Raw genomic sequence first — 14,105 nt, forward strand, 5'->3', positions numbered from 1 at the left:
AGTTTAGGGCACAGTAATTTATTTAATATGGTTTGGGACCCAGTGACATCATATATTACTTTACTATAGTAGATCTTTGATTACGAGACAGTTTTTGTTTATTTTTGTACACATCCAGGGAAGGGTGGGAGGAGGGGGGCTATTTCTGTCCTAATTTTGACCTTTGAGTATTTACAAGTGGGGTGGGTGGGAGGTTGGGAGGGCATTATTAATTAGAATAGGGTAAAGATATTGGAAAAATCTATGTTTCTGTGTTATACTGAATAATCATGGGGTGGGTGGGTGGAAGAAAATGGTTTGGTTATGCATATTTGTAAGTTGAATGTGCTTTTGTTGACTAATTGTATGTAATTTATCTGTATATTGCACTATTGCAGTTTGGAAAATCAATAAAGAATTAAAAAGAAAAATTGATAACTTTTTTTGGGGATCCACAGATGGCTCTTAAGAATATATTACTCACAAATACAGCTGAGCTCTTCATTGGTCCATCATCCTATATTTTCTAATATCTTCTCATTTTATCTCATGTATTATCATAAATTATTATAATGTAATCTTCTTGAATTAATCATCTCAGTATTCAGCTTTTAAAACTTATCTTTTGTATATATGCTTCTCAATGGCACCTTATACACAAAAGATAGTTATAAAAAGTTGAATACTGAGATGATTAATCAAGATGATACTAATTTATGATAACACATGAGATAAAATTAGAAGATATTGGATGATGGACCAACGAAGAGCTCAGATGTATTTATGAGTTATATACTCTAAGAGCTATCTGTGGATCCCCCAAAAAGTTATCAATTTTTCTTCTGAGTTCCACAGATCTGATTTAATATACAGGTATTGGTTAACATTTACACGACACAGTAACCTCAGCCATATTATGGCATAACTGCAGGCACATAAATATCGCAGGGACATGCATAACTGACAGTATTCTGTAAGTTATGTGCATAAGTGGGAGCCCCATCCAGGTCCTACCAAGCTCCACCCAGGTCCCACCCATGTTCTGCCCATTTATACAACCCCTCCCCTTATATTTATACACTTGCAGATATACCAGCCATAGACCTTCCACAACTATGGCTGTGTAAAAGTGGTGAGGATTAACTGACAGTAATCTATAAAATTACTGCATAAGTAGGAGCCCTGCTCAGGTCCGGCACATGTATAAAAAACATAAGAATTGCCGCTGCTGGGTCCGACCAGTGGTCCATCGTGTCCAGCAATCCGCTCACGTGGTAGCCCTCTGGTCAAAGACCAGCGCCCTAACTGAGACTAGCCCTACCTGCATACGTTCCAGTTCAGCAGGAACTTGTCTAACTTTATCTTGAATCCCTGGAGGGTGTTTTCCCCTACGACAGACTCCGGAAGAGCGTTCCAGTTTTCCACCACTCTCTGGGTGAATAAGAACTTCCTTACATTCGTACGGAATCTATCCCCTTTCAACTTTAGAGAGTGCCCTCACATTCTCCCTACCTTGGAGAGGGTGAACAACCTGTCTTTATCTACTAACTCTATACCCTTCAGTACCTTGAATGTTTTCGATCATGTCCCCTCTCAATCTCCTCTGCTCGAGGGAGAAAAGGCCCAGTTTCTCTAGTCTTTCTTTGTACGGCAACTCCTCCAGCCCCTTAACCATCTTAGTTGCTCTTTTCTGGACCCTTTCGAGTAGTACCGTGTCCTTCTTCATGTACGGTGACCTTCTTCATGTACGGTAACCTTCTCCGATCTGTTCGTGATCCCCTTCTTTATCATTCCTAGCATTCTGTTCGCCCTTTTCGCCGTCGCCACACATTGCGTGGACGGCTTCATCGACTTATCGATCAGAACTCCAAAGTCTCTTTCCTGGGAGGTCTCTCCAAGTATTCGTACATCCTGTATTCGTACATGAGATTTTTGTTACCTACATGCATCACTTTACACTTATCCACATTGAACCTCATTTGCCATGTTGATACCCATTCTGCGAGCCTGATTATGTCACGTTGCAGATCTTCACAATCCCCCTGCATCTTCGCTACTCTGAATAACTTCGTATCGTCCGCAAATTTAATCACCTTGTTCATCGTACCTATGTCCAGATCGTTTATAAAGATGTTGAAGAGCACGGGTCCAAGCACTGAGCCCTGCGGCACCCCACTGGTGACACTCTTCCAGTCCGAGTAATGTCCATTTATCCCCACTCTCCGTTTCCTATGCTCCAGCCAGTTGTTTTTTTTTTATCCATGTGAGTATTTCACCCTCGATTACTTACATTTATGTGCCCTTACTGAATAGCATTCTAGGTGCCATGTTCATAGTTTAAGTGCACACTTACACATGTAAATGCTAGTATTCTATAAAATGTATGCATTCAAGGGGACACTATTTATAGAATTAATGAGAGGAGGAGGAGCCTAGTGGCTAGAGCAGTGCCTCAACACCCTGAGATTGCGAGCTTGATTCCCACTGCAGCTCCTTGTGACACTGGGCAAGTCACTTAACACGTCATAGCCCGAGGAACAAAATAAGCACCCGTCTAAAACTGCTTTGATTATAAGCACACACAGAAAAATCAAGTCCCTTCCCTTCTACCTTACCTTTAAAATGGGCTTAGCAATTAAAGAGTAACAGGCCTCTTAGACTGTAATAAAACTGGCTATGAAATTAACTGAAAAATGTAAGGCAAGTAGGACATCCTCTAGTCCAGGGGTGCCCAAAAGGTCGATTACGATCGACCAGTAGATCGCAAAGGCAACGCAAATCAATCGCGGAGCCCATCCCGGGCTCCGCAATAGACAAGCATTGTCATTGCATTCTCCCTGCTTCCCTGACACGCAAAAGCCAGGCCCATGCAGCCATTACACAAGTGTTCCCCCCCCCTACCCCCATGTCAATTCTGACATTGGAGAGGAAGTTCCAGGCCAGGCAGCGATTGGCTGGCCCAGAACTTCCATTCCGACATCAGAATTGACGTCGGGGGGGGGGGGGAGGGGGTAACGCTTGTGTAATGGCTGCATGGGCCCGGCTTTTGCATGTTGGGGAAGCAGGGAGAAATCGGCAGTGGTGGTGGCAGCTTGGGGGGCAGGGAGGGAGAAAGATGGTGGCTTGGAGGGGGATATGGAGCAAGAAAGAAAGACGGTGGCTTGGGGGAGGGCAGGGAGAGAGAAAGAAAGACACAGAGCTTCATGCTTTCTGGAACTAAACAGGCTGCTGTTCCTCCATTGACCAATTAACAGTGCTGCTTTCTCTGGAGAGATTCAAGAGAGAAAGAAAGGGGGGCAGAGAGATAGAGAGAAAGAAAGGGGAGGGGCAGGGAGAAAGGAAGAAAAAGTTGGACTCATGGAGGGACAGAGAAAGATGTTGGTTGGGGAATGGAATGAGGTCTGGAACAGAGGAAGCATGCAGGAGGAAGAAAAAAAAAAGAAAAGATTGGATGCACAGTCAGAAGGAAGTGCAACCAGAAACTCATGAAATCACCAGACAACAGAGGTAGGAAAAATGATTTTATTTTCAATTTAGTGATCAAAATGTGTCTGTTTTGAGAATTTATATCTGCTGTCTATATTTTGCACTATGGCCCCCTTTTACTAAACCACAATAGTGTTTTTTAGCGCAGGGAGCCTATGAGCGGCGGGAGCAGCATGGGGCATTCAGTGCAGCTCCCTGCGCTAAAAACCGCTATTGTGGTTTATTAAAAGGAGAGGGGGTATATTTGTCTTTTTTTGTATAGTTGTTACTGAGGTGACATTGCATATTTTAAAGTCACCTGCCGTGACCTCTTTGAATCCCCCCCCCCCCCGAATATAAATTATAATTAACATTTTCTCAGCATACAGTGTGCTTTGTGTTTTTGTGTGTGTGTGGTTTTTTTTTTAAATTATTGTTGGTAGATCATTTTGACTTGGTCATTTTAAAGGTAGCTCGCAAGACAAAATAGTGTGGGCACCCCTGCTCTGGTCTAACGTAAAATATGGTAAAAAAATATCTGAATGCATGAAGCCACTGAACAAGTGAGGAGAGATGATAGCTCACTTCACTCTGTTTTTCATCATTTATATTCATCCAGCAGCTCCAGCCAGCACAGCAGCCAGGCAACCCTTCCGTCCCCAAAAACCTTAGCGAAGGCAAAAATGAGCAGCACCATCTCATGCCCTGTCCTTCTGCTCCTATTTTCTACAACTTTTTCTCCCTCTGTGTAAGGTGCTGCCCTTCACCAGAGATTTAATAGCACAGCAACCTTTGGACCGTACTTTGGTGGTTAGGAGGGGGGGGATTAGGACTTGTCTACTGCCCTTTTGCAGTTTTACAACCACACTATAGGTAATTTAAGCATTTGGCACAAGCCCTGAACTAATTAATAGCTCTTGCCAAACTAATGAGACAAAAAAAAAAGAGAAATACAAAAACTTGTACATTTACCAGGAAGAATCCATTCTTCAGGGGAAGGGGTAAAACGCGGACCTCACGGATCTAAAACTGACCGTGAGGTCCGCGTTTTACCCCTTCCCATTCTTCAGCACTAAATTGCACTCGCTATAGGCAACTCACCGCCTGCCGACATTCGGCTGCATTTCATAAAACACATCTTGACCGCATTTGCAGCAGGGGAAAGACTATTCATTAATAAGCCAAAGAAACTTACCCTACAGCACAACTCATGTTCGGGACTCCAGTCTGCTCGAAATGCCAACAGTTCTTCCCCCTAAGAGCTCAACTGCAATGAAACGGGACAAGGAAAAGACCCAATCGACTTTTCTGTTTTCTGACAGACCTCCTTCCTTCTCAGCCTCCCAGCCAGGGTAGAAAAGAGTTTTGCTTTTCGCCTGCATTTAAACAGTGACCGTCTGTTATATGCAGGCAGGCTGTCTCTCCTTCTCAGGTTTCCTCAGTGCTAGGACGCCGGCTTCTAAGCAGAATTGGCTAAATCTGGGCTGGGAAATGCTCTTTTAAGGAAGGGCAGCAACTGCGCTGACAACTCAGCCAAATGCTTGTAGATGGGCAAAGAGAAAAAATCTTACATTTTCACAGCTGCTGCAGTCTGATAGACACAAACCAGAAATGTTTATGGGGAACTGCTTCCTCAGCACCTGCATGATAAGAGCTATGAATTATTTTAGAGGAGGAAAAAAAAAAAAAATCACAGATGCACTGTGTTTTCATTTTACCCCAAAGAATAGAAGATTCTATATGAAAATAAAACCACATTAGTTTTTTAAATAAATCTTTAATTTTCAGATCTTACAAAAAGTGCAGCATAACATGCATGTCATATCCACATTAATTTTATTTAAATATATAAAGTGTAATTATAATAATGGGAGAGGTGATATATAGTTATATTATAGGTTTAATCAATATTTATGAATATAATATATGTATGATATTTTTGATTACAATATTTGTGGAAAGGGTGGGTGGGGGAGGGGGTTAATTTATATATTTAAGATGATAATAGAAAGATTTTCAAGTGATGTGTATGATTCAATTGATGTAATATTGTACACTTGATGTAAGATGAAAAAATGAATAAAGAATTCGGGGAAAATATATATATTTTTTAAATGGATATTGTTACCTTTGAAAGCCAAGGGCAACAAACACCCAGCTACACCTTGAGAGACTTCTGACTGGATAGTTCGAGATGAAAGTAATTAAACTTGCCTTATGGACTGTAAATATGATGTCTACCAGCAATAATAGATCCATTTATCTAACATTAATAGAATCAGAATCATATCAAGAGCCGACTTACCAAGCTGGCCCAGAGGTACTGCAAGGCGGATATTTGCTTGAAATCAAAATTCTATAAAACCGCAGCTAAATGTTTTGGAGGAGCAGATTTAAAGATTAAGCAAAAATCCCATTCAGTATGTGTGTCATTTTTTTTTTTTTTAACAGGCTTTTCCTAGCACTAATTTTCTGCCTTAGGAAAAATCCGGGTTGCTTTTAACTGTGCAGGCTAAATGACTCCCATTATGGTGGGGAAAATGCTTAGTACATCTGGATCTTAAGGGGCTAATTGTATAAGGGGCTCTCATGCGTATATGCAAATATATGCCCGATAGAATGTACTTATAACATTATGTAAAAATACATGTGGCAACAAGAAGTGGATACTTTTACATGACTCAGGTGTAGGCATGTTTGGGAGTGGATCATGGGTGAACTGCATTGCACCTGCTTCCAAACAACTGTAAACAGCTGTGGCTTCATTTTAGCTGCCAGTTTGGCTTCTTTTGTTGGGCAATTTTATAAAGACCCTCAGGTGCCCTCCCGGCCCAGTTAACATGTTATAAACTTACTCTTCAGGTTAGGGCTACAACTTCATCACAGTTAACTCTGTGATTAGTTCATTATTTATTATTTGGGATTAAAAATTAATCATGTTTCGGCATCTCTCATCCCCCTCCAAACACCTCTTCTGCTCTTTTCCATTCCCAGCCCTTCCTGAGCGTGATCTGGCATCTTCCCCCCCTCCCCCCCCACCACACACACACAATTCAACATCACCCCCCCTAAAAGGTGGTCTTCATTTAGTCCCTGCTTCAAATCTTTCTTTCGAAACCATCCCTCTCGTGCAGAAACATAAGGTGTCCTCAGAGGAGGCAGATGGGCCAGAGGGCGAGAAGGAAAGACAAAATGGACACCAGGAAAGAAAGAACTCATTGATGGCATTCCGAAAAGCAGTGAAGACCTTTGTCTTCAGCTGAATGGACACCAGCATTCCAACTCCTCTTTAAACCTTTCCTCCTATATACCTCAAGTTTTGTAACCAATCTTGCCCTTTACCTACTGTGTATGTTTTTGCTATAACCCGTTCTGAGCTTCCAGGAGGATGGGATAGAAATCTAAAGAGATAATGGACCTGCGTAAGAAGGGGGTGGAGGGAGGGGAAGATGTTGTATCTAGGGGTGGGAGGGAGATCATCAACTATTTAGTAACGGGAAGGGAGATGGAATTTGATATATCCGTTGTCTGTGGTTACAATCAAAGCAGCTTACATATTATATACAGGCAGTCCTCGAGTTACAGACACCCGAATTAAGTATGACTTGCACTTAAGAACACAGTTGCAGCTTCATTTGATTTCACTGAGCAGTATGTCCAGTGGCATAGACTTCTAAACTTCTCCTGCATCAGATTCAGAAATTGTGCATGGCCACATTGAGAACAGTGTGTGGTTGTGCATGCTGTACCTTGGAGGGAAGACCGGTAGGGGCAGTTGGCCCTTTTGTCAGCTGGGAGCAGAGGTAAGCAGCAAAAATCTTAAAATCTACAAGTTCTGAGTTACATACAAATCTGACTTAAGAACAACTTTACAAACGTAACTTGTTCTTAACCCCAGGGTCTGTCAGTACAGATATTTATTTTGTACCTGGAGGCAATAGTAAATGACAGTAGATAAACACCTGAATGGTTCATCCTGTCTGCCCAAATGTTACACTCAATAAAAAAATGTATGCTTAAATTGTGAGTGAGTGAGTGTCTGTAACAGTGGAACTTTTTTTTTTTTAATTCTTTATTCATTTTTATAACTTACATCATCAAGTGCATCAAAAAGTAAAACCATTTTGACTTAAATACATCATTTGAAACTCTACAATTCTTTAAATTACATAGAATTATCCCTTTCCCTCCCTTCCTTTCAATACCTCATAACACATACACCATATAATAAAGTCCCCCCTCCCCCACCCCATTCTTTCATTTGTACATATCAGGGAAAATAATACCTATTCATTACAATAATTTGTTAATGGCCCCCAAACATCTTGAAATTTATTAAAATTTCCTTTCTGAATAGCTAATGTTCTTTCCATTTTATAAATATGACACACTGAATTCCACCAAAAACTGTAGTTTAATCTAACAGTGGAACATTTTTAATCAAAATACAGTCCTACTCCATTTGCATTAGACCAAGATATCACTTACAGCCAGTCCACGTAATATATCACAATTTCAGTAAACATAACAAACTTATCTTCTGAAAATTATTTGCACATGTACTATCATGACAACTGCATGATTATTTTTCCATTGTATTTTTGACCTTTTAGAGCAGCTCAGCCTCCGACTGGTAGTACCACAGTCTGAAATCTGAAACATAGTAATGTGGAAGGGCATAATCAAAAAATAAGTCTAAGTCCTTTTTGGGCCTAAGTTGCTAGTTGCCCAAAGTTGGACCTGTCCAAAGTCCATTCTCAAAAAATACATCCAAAATGGGTTGCCATACAACCGATTACGAATAATTGGAAAAATTGTGACAGGCTGAATTATAGCTTTTGGTGGAACTCTTTGTGTCACATATTTAAAATGGAAAGGATAACTGCCATGCAGCAAGGAAATTTTAAGAAATTTCAGGTTATTTGGGAGCCATTAACAAGCTATTGTAAAGACTGAAATTACTGCATAGAATAAATATTAAGTTTTTCCCTTTTGTTCATACATGTCCAGGGTGGGGTGGGTTTGGGTGAGAATATTTTATGATTTCTTTTGCTTATGAATAATTGTTGGATATAAGGAAGGGGGGATATTTGATGCAAGTTAAAATTTGATGATCTATTAAGGGCTCCTTTTATCAAGCCGCGCTAGCACGCGTTAAACAGCTGGCCGCTAATGCCTGCCTTGAGCAGGTGGTAGTTTTTTGGCCAGCGCGGGGGTTAGTGCGTGATTAAAAGTCACACACGCTAATCCCGCTAGCGCGGCTTGATAAAAGGAGCCCTAAGTGATGTTTAAAGTATAAATTGATTGTATTATATGATACACTTATTGTGAGTTTTAAAAATGAATAAAGATTAATTAAAAAAAAAAAAAAGCCCAAAATATTTCACCAGCACCTTTTCAACCAGTTTGGCCACCCTAAGATCATCACATACTTATCACACCCAGGTCCCGCTCCTCTTTCATGCACACCATAAAGCAATGTATTGCTGCTTAAAGTGCACCACTACACAGATTCCGCATACCTTGAGGAAAGGAAATGTAAAGAAAGTACCATGAGGTTGAAACTGGTTGGTATTTTATACGGGCCCTAATAACACATATGCCTGAAAATGTCCCTGGAATATTGGGGGTTATAATATAAATATTTCCTGTTTGACCGTCCAAATTAGATTGTAAGCTCTTCTGAGCAAGGACCATCTATTAAATGTTAAATGTGCAGCGCTGTGTACGCCTTTCAGTGCTATAGAAATTATAAATAGTAATAGCAGTGAAAGAGGATGAGGTTTTTTGTAACTTTCAGCAGGCCAGATGACAGGGCCATGCTACATTTTCCCTCATGCTTACACCATGAGGAGTGTGTGGCGCGGTGGTTGAAGCTACAGCCTCAGCACCCTGGGGTTGTGGGTTCAAATCCCGCACTGCTCCTTGTGACCCTGAGCAAGTCACTTAATCCTCCATAGCCCCAGGTACGTTAGATAGATTGTGAGCCCACCGGGACAGACAAGGAAAATGCTCGAGTACCTGATTGTAAAACCGCTTGATAGGCGGTATATAAAATCCTAATAAACTTGAAACTATCCTTCATGGAAGTTATGTCTCTAACAGATGGACTCAAACGTTATCACAGTAAAAACAAAGTTACAGGATGAGAGGAGCACTGTTTAAATGCACAACACTGCAATTTTTCCTCTAAGAAAAATATTGGTAAAAGCCGAGGCTCGGTGCTGTTTGTGCTAACTTACATCCAAGCTGATCTTTAAAGGTGACCCTGCCCTTGGAAACAATCTCTGTTTTCTATTGTAATAGTCTTTCTGAATGAAAGTTTCTTCGCCCTATTGAAAACAGGTTGTTTTTAGCCTTAAGCACAGAATGAATGAATGAATGTGGTGGGGAGGGGACATCAAAAAAGTTTCTAAGCACTACTCTCCGCTACAGACACGCAGGACAATCACTGTTACCAAATATCAAAATGCGGAGAAAAATGACCTCAGTGTATACAGTACTCTACTCAAGTCAAGCAAACGCTAACTGGTCGAGAGAGCACACACAAATCATAGGCCAAAAAAAACTACACGCGTAGTTTATTTGCAAACTGTGACCCCCATGACCTTTGGGAACAGTGTCTTTTGTGCAGATCAGGGGTCTCCAACATCTGCCCTCACCCAGTCAGCTTTTCAGGATTTCCCCAATGAATATGCATGAGATCTATTTGCATACAATGGTGGACGTGGGCATCATCATTGGGCGAGGTGGCAATGCTACCAGACTGCCAGTTGTACTACTGCACTTAACAATGATTGATTGATTTAATTTGGTTTCTATCCCGTCCTCCCCATAGAGCTCAGGACAGGTTAATATACATAATATACAGTTAACAGATTACAATATACCATATTTACAGTACTAGGTTTTTGTTTTTTTCTGGTACAAGTTTTTATCCTAAACTGATCTCAGGCTAAAGCATATATTCAGCTTACTGCCTGGAGGACCACCCTTGTGACTCAGATTTGCTGAGCCCAGTGCATCCTGGGACCTGTAGTTCATCCCATCATGGGCTAGCGCCTCCAGCTGCCCTGTGGTACAACTGCAGTCCCAGTAAGGGAAAATCCCCAACTCCTTCATATACCCCCCCCCCCTAGCTCACCCCTAACAGAGTGAGCATCTGCTTCTGCCAGGGGCTCCTTCCAAAAGGGTATAGGGTAACACACATCCAGGGTTCTTAGGACCTTAGCCACTATTAGGGATCTCCAGGAACACCCCTTGAGCAATGTTCCCTCTGAGCTGTGCAGGAGTCCTACAACTGCATTCCTGCCTGTTGGGGGAGAGGAGGGCAAGTGCTTCAATACTGAGTTCTCAAATCACTAGGGTAGAAATCCAAAACAGAGGTATAGAAAATCCACTATAGTGCAGACATAGAAAGAAGAAGCGCATCCCAGCAGTGAAAAAAAAAGTTTCACTCAAAATAGGGCTGCATCAGGGGTATAATTCACAAGGAAAAGTGCTCAAAGCACACACTCTAAACCTGAATGTCTAGTTGTATGTTATGCTGCAATATTTTGAAGAACCATAAATTCATTTGTGCTGAGTTGTAACTTATTTAGTAGAGTGTGTGCTTTGAGCTTTCTTCCTTTTGAATTGTACCCATGATGCAACCCTATTTGGGTTAAAAGTGGCCCAAGTCAATATTTTTAAGGAATCTGTCAATAAAGTTTATTTTTATCACTACTGGGATCCTCTTCTTCTTTGTCTACTATTTCAAATCACTAGGGACAGGCAAGGACCTCTGGAGTCCTGTAGAACTTACCTGTCCCTCACTATTGAATATAAGATGTTGAAACAGCACCCCCACTGGCAGGAATATAGATGGAGGACTCCCACACAGCCTAGAGCAGTGGTCTCAAACTTGTGGCCCACTAGATACTATTTTGAGGCCCTTGGTACGTTTATCATAATCACAAAAGTAAAATAAAACAGTTTCTTGATCGTATGTCTCTTTTGCTATAAATTACAATATTATTATTAAGACTTAGCCAAAAGGAAAGATTTATAAACTATGCAAAATTGTCATTTCATTAATAAGACATTAACTACTTTTTCTGAGGCCTTCCAAGTACCTACAAATCCAAAATGTGGCCCTGCAAAGGGTTTGAGTTTGAGACCACTGGCCTAGAGGGAACATTTCTTTTAAGGTCACATTAACCCCCTCTTTTACTAAGGTGTGCTAACCGATTTGTGCACACTAATTGAATTAGTGCACGCTAAACGCTAGACTAACATGCACGCATTAGCGTTTAGCACGCGCTAATCGGTTAGCGCACCTTAGTCAAAGAGGGCCTAAGTGCAGCATGTATCAGTCTTCATGACAGCTAACAAATGGGGTCTTCCCATGCCTAGCTGTCAATGCTGGGTGCACTCTTCTTCAATCACCCACCCTCAACTGCACTGAACAACCAGCATGGGAATTTCTACTGCAGTAGCCGTTTCAACATACAGTAGCCAATAGGACTAGCCCACGCTAACAGCTGCCGCACAGAAAATCCCAGGTTAGCTGTTTAGTACAACTTAGTAAAAGGCCCCTATGTTGATAATACTTGATAATAATTTTATTTCAGCATTACTATATGAATGCCCATGGCCTGCATCTACCATAAATATTCTAAAGAGTGTAAAAAGACAAATACATATAGTTACTGGAGTTCAAAAACTATTTACATATTTAATGCACTTTTATAAGGATGTGGCACAAAGTGAATGATTTAAATAGAAACCGAAGCAATTTATAATTGCAGCTTAGGATCAATTTGAAACAGAAAGAAGCAACCCACAAGACAGTATTTATTTATTTATTTATTTATTTAATTTTCTATCCCATTGTCCCCAAAGAGCTCAGAACGGGTTACAGGTTAAACATATATAATATAAAAGTTTACAGGTTGGATTTGCCATAGTTATAGTGCAAACTTTATCAATACAAGTTTTCCTTATGTGGCACATACCAGGATCTGGTACCAATATACATTTCATAATTGAATTACTTTATTATAACAGTAATTTTAAACAGTGGTGGAGATCTAAATATCCAGTCAATCAGAGTTGTTTTCCTACCAAAATTCAAATTTGCTGAAATCACCTGAAGCCCCAGACAAACTGCAGACCTCACAGCATATGCTGAAGATATCACAACATATAACTGTTATATGAAATAGGTATCTCAGGACAATGCCTTTCATGGTTTCACTCTTTTAACAAGTTGCTCCTTTTTTTGTAAAATTCAACTCTACTTCCTCTTCTTATCCACTTAATTGTGGTGTCCCCCAGGGCTTATTGCTTTCACCTGTTCTCTTTAATATTTTCCTGAGTCATCTGTTTACATTAATCCAAGAATTTGGAATCTCTTTTTGCTCCAATGCAAATAACATTCTCCTAGTTTTTCCAACAACACATACCTCCCCTGACTTTTCAAAGTTAGTTGTTTGTGTAGAAGCTATGGCCCATTGCAACGCTCCCTTCTAAGCTGCGAAAAACCACACCCCAGCGCACCAGTTGCTAATTGTCATGCAGCTTGAGCTTTGGCTGTGACCTCCCCAGGAAAAAATGTATTTTGCAAAATTAGACAGTGGCAGAACCACCAGCATACTAGCACTGGCGCAAATTACTCCACCAATTGGTGAGCTGGGAAGCTAGGGATGCTCGGGGTGGGGGTTGGCAGAAAACAAAAATTGCAATTTATGCTCATATGTGACCCATATCTACAATCACTATCCCCCAGAGGCCTGTTAGATTATTAGTTATGTCTGGCCTGACCAGGTTCTGGAAGGTGGGGAGGTGTGAGGCACCCCTAGTACTGGGGAGGGGTTCGGGGTGGGGGGGAAAGACCGTAGGGGTTTGGTGAAGGGAATTTGGTTGTGGTATGGTGGGTGGAGAGCAGGGTTTAGCTTTTGCTGGATGTTGTATATCGGGGGATTGTAAGTTGTCTGTTGCAGGTACTAATTATGTTTCAGAGAGGGGAGCTGGGGAGGGGGGTAAGGAGAGATGGTTTGGCATTTTTCTGAGTGGTCAAGGTTGATGTATGGGGCTTTGTGTTTTCTTTTCCCTTATAGGGTCTTCCATGCATATGTTTGAATTTACAACCTTCTGTTTATATATAAACATAACCTGGGGGGGGGGGGCAATGTTCGAGCTTGTTATTATGTACAAACTTTAATGGTTTGGATCTTGTTTTTCGGCAGATGCCTGATTGGCAGTGCTTGTGTCTATTGTTTTTGTTACTCCATTATCATCAATAAAAATTGTTTTTCATTAAAAAAAAAAAAGATGATCGTGGATTCCAAAGTTAGGCATCACTAGGGCATCCTCAATTATGCCCTAGTGATGCCTAACAGTGCATAATATACATGCCCTATACAGAATCTGGTCCAAAATATGTCATACTAGGGCAGACTCAGTGGCATCTCTAAAAATAAATGTTTGGGGTGGCAATGGGGGGGGGGGAATCAAGCCAAAATGACATTTCTACACTTTATGCCCACCACCACATCCAATACCCCCTTGCTCCTACTTTTAAATTAGCAATATAAGACACCATGGCCTATGTGTAAAGAAACCTTCCCCACTCCTGTCAATTTCAGCTACCTGGGTAAACTACCATTGTAAACGATAGC

General features: G+C 41.0%; 1 protein-coding gene across 3 annotated transcripts in view; it reads right to left on the reverse strand.

Annotated features, from left to right (window-relative positions):
* BMPR1B (bone morphogenetic protein receptor type 1B) overlaps positions 1 to 14,105 on the reverse strand; it is a 586,865-nt gene that overhangs the window by 452,584 nt on the left and 120,176 nt on the right. Inside the window, exon 1 of one of the 3 annotated variants that reach the window (XM_033957903.1) lies at positions 4,640 to 4,863. The exons of the other annotated variants lie outside the window; for them this stretch is intronic. The gene's annotated coding sequence lies outside the window, so the exon portion shown is untranslated. Of the gene's footprint in view, positions 1 to 4,639; positions 4,864 to 14,105 lie in introns of those variants that run through there. 3 annotated transcript variants of the gene reach the window in all.

The sequence above is a fragment of the Geotrypetes seraphini genome, chromosome 1 (assembly GCF_902459505.1).
Source record: "Geotrypetes seraphini chromosome 1, aGeoSer1.1, whole genome shotgun sequence".
NCBI lineage: Eukaryota > Metazoa > Chordata > Amphibia > Gymnophiona > Dermophiidae > Geotrypetes > Geotrypetes seraphini.